The sequence below is a fragment of the Columba livia genome, chromosome 4, assembly GCF_036013475.1.
Source record: "Columba livia isolate bColLiv1 breed racing homer chromosome 4, bColLiv1.pat.W.v2, whole genome shotgun sequence".
NCBI lineage: Eukaryota > Metazoa > Chordata > Aves > Columbiformes > Columbidae > Columba > Columba livia.
The window spans coordinates 38,463,218-38,470,604 of record NC_088605.1 but is presented as its reverse complement, the minus strand read 5'-3'; positions in this window follow the sequence as shown (position 1 = coordinate 38,470,604).

Genomic DNA, 7,387 nt, shown 5'->3' with positions numbered 1-7,387 from the left:
TATTAGTTTCCCCTGCTTTATTTTAAAATGAAACTGTTGTGTTTTTTTTTCTTTTTTTTTTAGGTTTTTTTCCATTTGAATGGCATAGACCAAATAAAAATATGAATGCCTTTACTTGCAGAGACCATGCTTTGTTCAACTGCTTTTCCCTGAACAATTTCATGTTTTCTTATTATCTTTTTTCAGTTGTCTTTTGAACACATGCTCACCTGCTTCAATGGATCCAAAGCTACTAATAAAAACACCCCTAAATATATAACAGATGCAGAAGTGAATATAAGTAGAAACGGTTGAATAAGGGAAGCAGACCCAGAGCTGTCATCAGGCTCTTCACAGTCACTAGATTATTTTTCACCTGCTCATGCAGTACTTGCTCAAGACCTGTTGGCAGTGACTATGTATTTCATCTCTCACCCATTTTTTTTCCTTCACCTCACAGTTTTTTTCTCAGAGCTTGTGACTATAGTAGTTTCATCTTTAAATCCTGCTAAATGTGCTAAACAATGTAAAGTGGTTGCCTTGAAAAGGATAAATTTATGTTCTGCTAGTATTTTAACTAGGGCCTTCTTCTGAATTTTGTCCTTGGAGACTCTCTGGAATCCTTCCAGCTTGTATTAATCTGGTGTGGAAGGGTGCGTGTCAGCTCAGTGAGGATTGCACCAAAGGGCTAGGAGTTTGTTGGTTTCTTTTCCGATATAAACCAAACAAGTTTGGGAAAGAAAGGTGGGAATACCATTTGGAAACATATTTTGTACAGTGTTTTGGATCTGAGCTGTGGTACTCTGAGACTTACAAAACCTATTAAAAATACTATGATCCTATGTGTAAACTGGAGAGCAAAAGAAATCATATTTATCTATCTTCAAAAACATTTTTGAAAGCAATTGATGCTCGCTCTTCTCTAGCACATTCCACAAGTGAGAATTGTGTTTACACAGATTTTCTAGATGTATGCATAAACTTGTGGGCAAGGTGACTTTGAACAAGGTGTTGAGGTTTTGATTTGGTTACAACACTAAGGACTCCAGAAATCACAGTTTTGTCTGCATTCCTTTCCTTCTAGTGTTCTCAGATGGCATTAAATGCTCCAGGCTTTGTTGCCTTGTGCATTTTGTGGATACAAAAAAGAAAACAAAAACTGTCGAAACAAGTTCACAATCTAACAGGGGATTTGAGATAATAAAATCAATTACATTCTTCATTGTGATCTTTATCTCCATTTGTTGATTGTAGTTGGACAGCAAACTCATGGTAGTACCATCTCAGTGGCACACTGCCATAATTCTATTAAGTTGAAACAAAACAGTTAAATGAAACCAAATTGATAAATACTTTTTAACTTCTGCCTACATGTCCTACAGCGCTTTCTGGTGTGGTGCTGGGCAGTGAAATAAGTTATAGACACAAGCATTTTTTAGAAGCTTTTCCAAGGACATGTGGTCTGACTGTCTCAGTCAGCAGCACAGAGAACACTTCCCCAGTTCCCTACCAGCGAATGCAGACAGAAAAATCTACCTTGGCCTCTTTCCTTTCCTCTGTCCCCTCTCCCCTGTCCACATGAATTGAAATGTATCACTCCAGCAAAGAACCATAGTTTTGGTTTTTTTTCCCCAGCTAAATTAAACAATAGCATTTCTGCAATAGATTGATGCATGTTCAAAGGCATTTTGTGTTGTTGATTGAAATGACTTATCTGTGATCAATATGATTGTTTAATTTTCTTTTCAGAATGGAGCTACAGGGTCTGCTACTTTCTATTCCATGAGACCTCTGGAAACCACACATCCTTTTTTGTCATGCAATCTAGTGATCACTTGCCTGGACAGACAGAGTAAGAGAGTAGTGAAAGTTTGGTGCTGGCTTGTGAACCTGCTGTTCTTACTATACTGTGCACTGCCTTTTCTCCTGATGAATATATATCTTTAAATACGAAGTTCAAACCGTTTGTACACAGATGCTCTGTATCAGTCCTACAGACGAATTAGAAGTAGAGCCTAACTTTGTTTGCAGCCTCATTAGTTCTATATGATTCTGAAGTTTTAAGTAGGCATAGAAATAACCATGCACTGAAACATATGGATCCAAGTGCTGACTTCAGTTACATCACTGTAAATCTAGACAGTAACTGTTGTCATTTGGATTTATGCTAGTGCTACGAAAATAAAGGGAGTGATTTACTAGCGATGAACAGATTTTATTTTTTTATGACCATATCAGTCTTGCACAAGTTTATAAGTTCATTTAAGTATTGATACTCACAAACTTAATTCTTTCATTTATTATGTGTAAAGAAGTCCCTGGCAGGTCATTCATTGCACAGTAAGTGAATGATATCTACGAGTATATTAATTAAAAGTTCTGTTATTTGAGGAAATGGCTTGTTGGATATTCTCTAAAGTCTCAGGACTCTTGTACGGTCCTTAATTCAACTGTTTGGTTTTTTTTTTTTTTTTTTTTTTTTTTAATTATTTTTTACTTAAACTTTTTGTTTGATACGTGTATTGCTGTTTCATGAGAATATCCTTGGCTCAAAGGAGAAGCATTAGCAAGACAGTGAGCATGTTTGTAATTTCTTTAAAGGATACAGATGTGCAGGTGTGTGATACATTTTTCTAGCCACCTGCAGGAATTACAACCCATATTCAACAGTAAGTGTGGAGGGGGTGCAGGGCAAACTTGTTTCAGGGGCGGTGATCAGGATTCAGAATTGATGCTGCTATTTGGTGTATTCTTGTCTTTCTATTCCCAGCTCCTTGGGCTTTTTCAAGGTGCACTGAAAAGGAAATAGATAGATAGATTCGCATATGTAGAAAGAATAAGAATGATGAAGGAGCATAATAATCACTTCAGTCTATAAAAACTTTGGTCTTGGATACACAGTTTAAATATGTATTGAGCACTAAATAATGTGATCTAATGTCTTTTAAATAGTGTTTTAATAAATTAACGTTGTAGGATATACTTAATTACTACATTAACGAATGCTTTGAGCATTGTAAACATTCTGTAATGTGCCAAAATGAGACTTTTGTGAGAAAACTGCCAGTAAAATTTAGAAGATTTAGAAGTCACAGGAAAGACAGGAATGACTGCTCTAGAAGGCTTGATACTGCACCACTTAAGTCTGTGGCAATAATGTCTTGTGCCGTAATCACTGATGCTCTGAATAAATCGTACAGTTTATGTTTAAAAGAGCACCACAGTCATTTCAGATTTAGGAGAATCTGAAGCTTTAAGCTATGTATATGGAACTAAGCAAACCAAAATCATTACTTTGAGGAAGAATGCTTTAAAAATAAATCCTTTAAAGAAGGTCCCTGATTTCTGCATCCTGAGAAACTGTTCAGCGTATAGCACTGTAGGAACTGGGAGTATGTACCATTGTGCACTAATATAAGCAACATGTAGAAAGAATTTTTCTGAGCTACTTGTATTAATAACTGCAAAGTCAAGGCCCTAAAGCAGCCCAGAAATATTTAGCTTCCTTGATATCTGCACCTTTTCAGAATAGATCCCTCTCTTACGTGCCTGGAAGAGGTTATTCTCATATTGATGCACATATATAACACTTCTATGAGTTCCCAAAAATCTGCGAAAAATTACGCAAGTATACCATGGGGAAAAGGGGCACAAAATCCCCTAAAGGTGGTTGTTTAAATGATACAGAGAAATTGTGAACTAGTATTAAATCCTTAATGAAAAGAACATGGAACCATGGTCTTTTCAGACACAGAGCTGATAGCTCTAAAATATTAAAGTGATTTCTGATGTCCAGCTCTAAAACAATAAAAATATACCTTCAGATTTTTATGTATGAAAACTGGGCTTATAGAATAATAATGGCCATCAGGAGGATGCTGCACATTTGCAGACCTGCCATTCTCAGTGCTGATGTGCTGTCCATATGTTTCTGTGTGCATTTTTGAGATCACTGAGGCTGCAGAACAAAAGCTTTTGTTCATCCAGCCCCTGCGTAGCCTCCCTTGGTGCTGAGCACAAGCAGTGCAATCAGGGCTGGGCTTGTGGAACTGCTTTGCAATCAGCTGTCACTGTTTGCTCTTTGTGGCACAGCAACTTAATTCTGTTCAGTTCTCAAGTACAGGAAAGCATTAAAGATGTCCTGAAGTAGTTTTAAAAGCAGGAAAAAGAAAGACCTAACAAAACAGGGGACAATATTCTTGGATATTCATTCTTTGCTTGTATGTCTTGGGAAGAAGGGCAGTGGAGTAACCTAGACAAAACTGCTCCTTTTTAAAATTAATTTTTTTTAAGAGTAGGTTTCTTCAATGTCAAATCCACCTTGTTATTCCCTCTGCGTGAATGAATGAAGAATAAAAAAATAGTGTGAGGGTACAGGAGACTTCTTTGAATTGGAAGTGGTTTTGTCAAAATCTTGTTCGTTTTTTACTTCTAGCTTGTGTTTTGTTGTTTTGGTTTTTTTTTTTTTTTTAATAATTATTTTCCTTCTAAAAAGGCAAGAAACAAGAAGATTTTTGCAGGACACTTAGTCTTCAGCTTGCATTCATTACATAATATCAGCATTCCAGTTTATAATCTGACAAAAAAATTAGAAAATAAAACTAAGCACATGAAACTCCTCACCTACTTTTTAACATTAAATAAATCTTTGCAGGCAACTGCAGAAAAGGGCTATCCCTGAAAAAAATATTAGTTGTTCTCTAAAGCCAAGCAAGCTATTTAATGGACTTCAGAGAGTCTTACAGAGCACAGCAGAGCCATTTGAGATGTCCTACAAATAATTCATCATTTAGGGCTCAAATGACTTTGCTCTATAAATTCCAATTCCTGCCGTTATCCTGGTAACCATGTTACCCGATTGAGTAGAAAGTATTGTTGCAAGAAGACACTTAAAACATCATCTCAAAATATTTCTTTGGTTAGTTGTAATTCTCTACAGTCAAACTGACATAGAGTCAATAAATCTACACTGAAGCCAGAAAACTAGGATATTTGGTATTAGCATGTGTAGAACAATTTTACCAATATATTCTATGAAGTGAGAGACAAATTTCCTCATATCAGCAAATAAGTGACGAGATATGGGATTGCACTAAACAGAATTGAGTACTTCCATCTGCAGTTCAACATCTTAACATTCAAGAAAAGCAGTCATATTTATCTGTAATATATGGTCATCTACAGATTATCTTTTTCCTAAAAACTGCTAGTAAGTTTTGTTAAATCAGTCTATGTGTGACTTAGTCTATGTGTGAATTAGTCTAGTGTGACACCTATATAGTGGTTTCGGCAGTATTCTGTGGCGCAGCTGTCAGGAACTTCACATATAAAAATACATTAGACATGTAGAAATGTATTTGTATTATGTTATCCTGTATTGTGTTTTTAACAGCAGAATCTGCAGAATTTGCATAACAAATAACAGAACACTGTTTTTATGGTGTGTGCTGCTTTTTTTTTTTAATTGTTAGGCATGTGAAGTACCTCCAATATGTCACACATGGATTTCAGTTTATGCCTGTCTCTAAGATTTGAAAGATACCAGTTATATGCTTTGTATCAAATACATTAAGAAGCACTGTATATATTAATACATGCAGCATATTATGAATTCTGAAGGTCATCAAATTTAAGCTAAATTCAAGATAGATTTTGTTTGGATTTAACTGAGTTTTAAGAACAGGTTTTATTTTTCTTTGAGTTGTTTTCATTGCAACACATTTCGCAGTAGCATTATGTAGTTCTAATTCACTTTCAGCCCAGTTGGTGAGGTACAGTTGATACTTGGTTTGCTGTCAGGATATGCCAGGTGACAATTACCTTGCAGCATATTTAACATCAACACACTGGATTCTTCCAAAATATTTCTGTATATTCAAAAACACTGAAAGTAATGACCAAATGGTCCTAAAGCATGTGAAACTGGATCACGCCTCTTCACAAATTCAGACATCCATTACTCTGATTAGATATCTGTCTGTTGGTACTGAGAATTAATATGAAATGTTTGGCAAGAATACTAATTCTATAAATATACCGTGTATCTATCTCTTTTTCAGTTGCCACAGTATTACAGACATACATGTGCACAGGCATATTTGGCTATGCTAAAATAATCACGTCTTATAAAGAAAATGAATTAAACAAATAAGTCAGCAGGTTCAAATATTTAAATGTAAATCCCTCCGTTACCAGTCTAAGTTTATTCAGAATTGGATTGGTTCCCTTCTAGATTTATTAAAATGAATGCATTTTATATTTTGGTTGTCTTTGGAGTTGACCCAAGAGAATCTTGGTTTTCTGAGCCCTTTAATCCAGTCCTTCCTCCCATGATAGATACTTATTTTTTTCTAAAAACTGGAACTGTGACAAAAATATTAGCACAATATTTTATATTTTCATCCTTAACCTTTGTAACAACCTTAAAGTGCCATTTATTTTGTGGAGAAGCGATGAGAAAATATCAAATATGACAATGTATATTTGTTTAATTTATATCAAAGAAATAAAATTAGCTCATGTCAAAGTTTTGCAAACGTCTGAGGTGTCCCAGTCTGTCCATACAGGCATGATGTACTTGCTAGAGTTATTTGATAGACAAGTATCCGATATATGTCATATCATGTCTAGGAAACAGCAGTGTCTAGCTATTTTCCAACCTTACTTATATTGTGACAAGTTCTGCGTTTAAAAATATTTGCTGAAGATTTACTATATGTACACTATTAAAGCATGTTATACGTTCGTCAAGACAGACAGAGAGACAGATGACATATTAAGGAACAGAATGTATATTTGATCTTAGACTTGCCACAGGTAACGTGTGTGTATACCTTTCTGCCTACACATTTCTGAAAAGATTGAATGTTTCTGTTAAGTAATTATTTTCATGTGTTATCATTTATTGAAATTTGATAAACAGATGTTTTCAGAGCTTCTCACACTTTTACATGGACATTCTATCTTCGTTTGAAACTCCCTCAGACTCTTTTTCCTTCTCTTTCCTCTCTTGCACCAAAAATCCCAGGCTGTTACAACTGTTAACTTAAACTAGACAATGGCACATTCCCCAAAAGTTCTCTGAGAAAATAGCCTCACAATCTTAAGGTGCTGAAGAATATAATGTGTTTTTAATGGAAAAATATTTATTTATTAAAAATAAACCTATTACATGCAACTTTCTTATTCATTTTGTTCTTCTTTCTCACAACTGGAACTGCAGCAGGTGGAGCTGAAGATTTCTGCATTGGGCCAAGAATGTGGTGGTGATGCTGCTGTTGTCCTTGAAGAAGAGCAAGAGGGAGGAGGGGAAAAGACCAGGATGCTTAGGGACTAGTTTGCATCCTTAGATAAGTAAATGTTTAGAGTTATTTCCTATAATCATAATCATAAATATGTAAGCAACTTT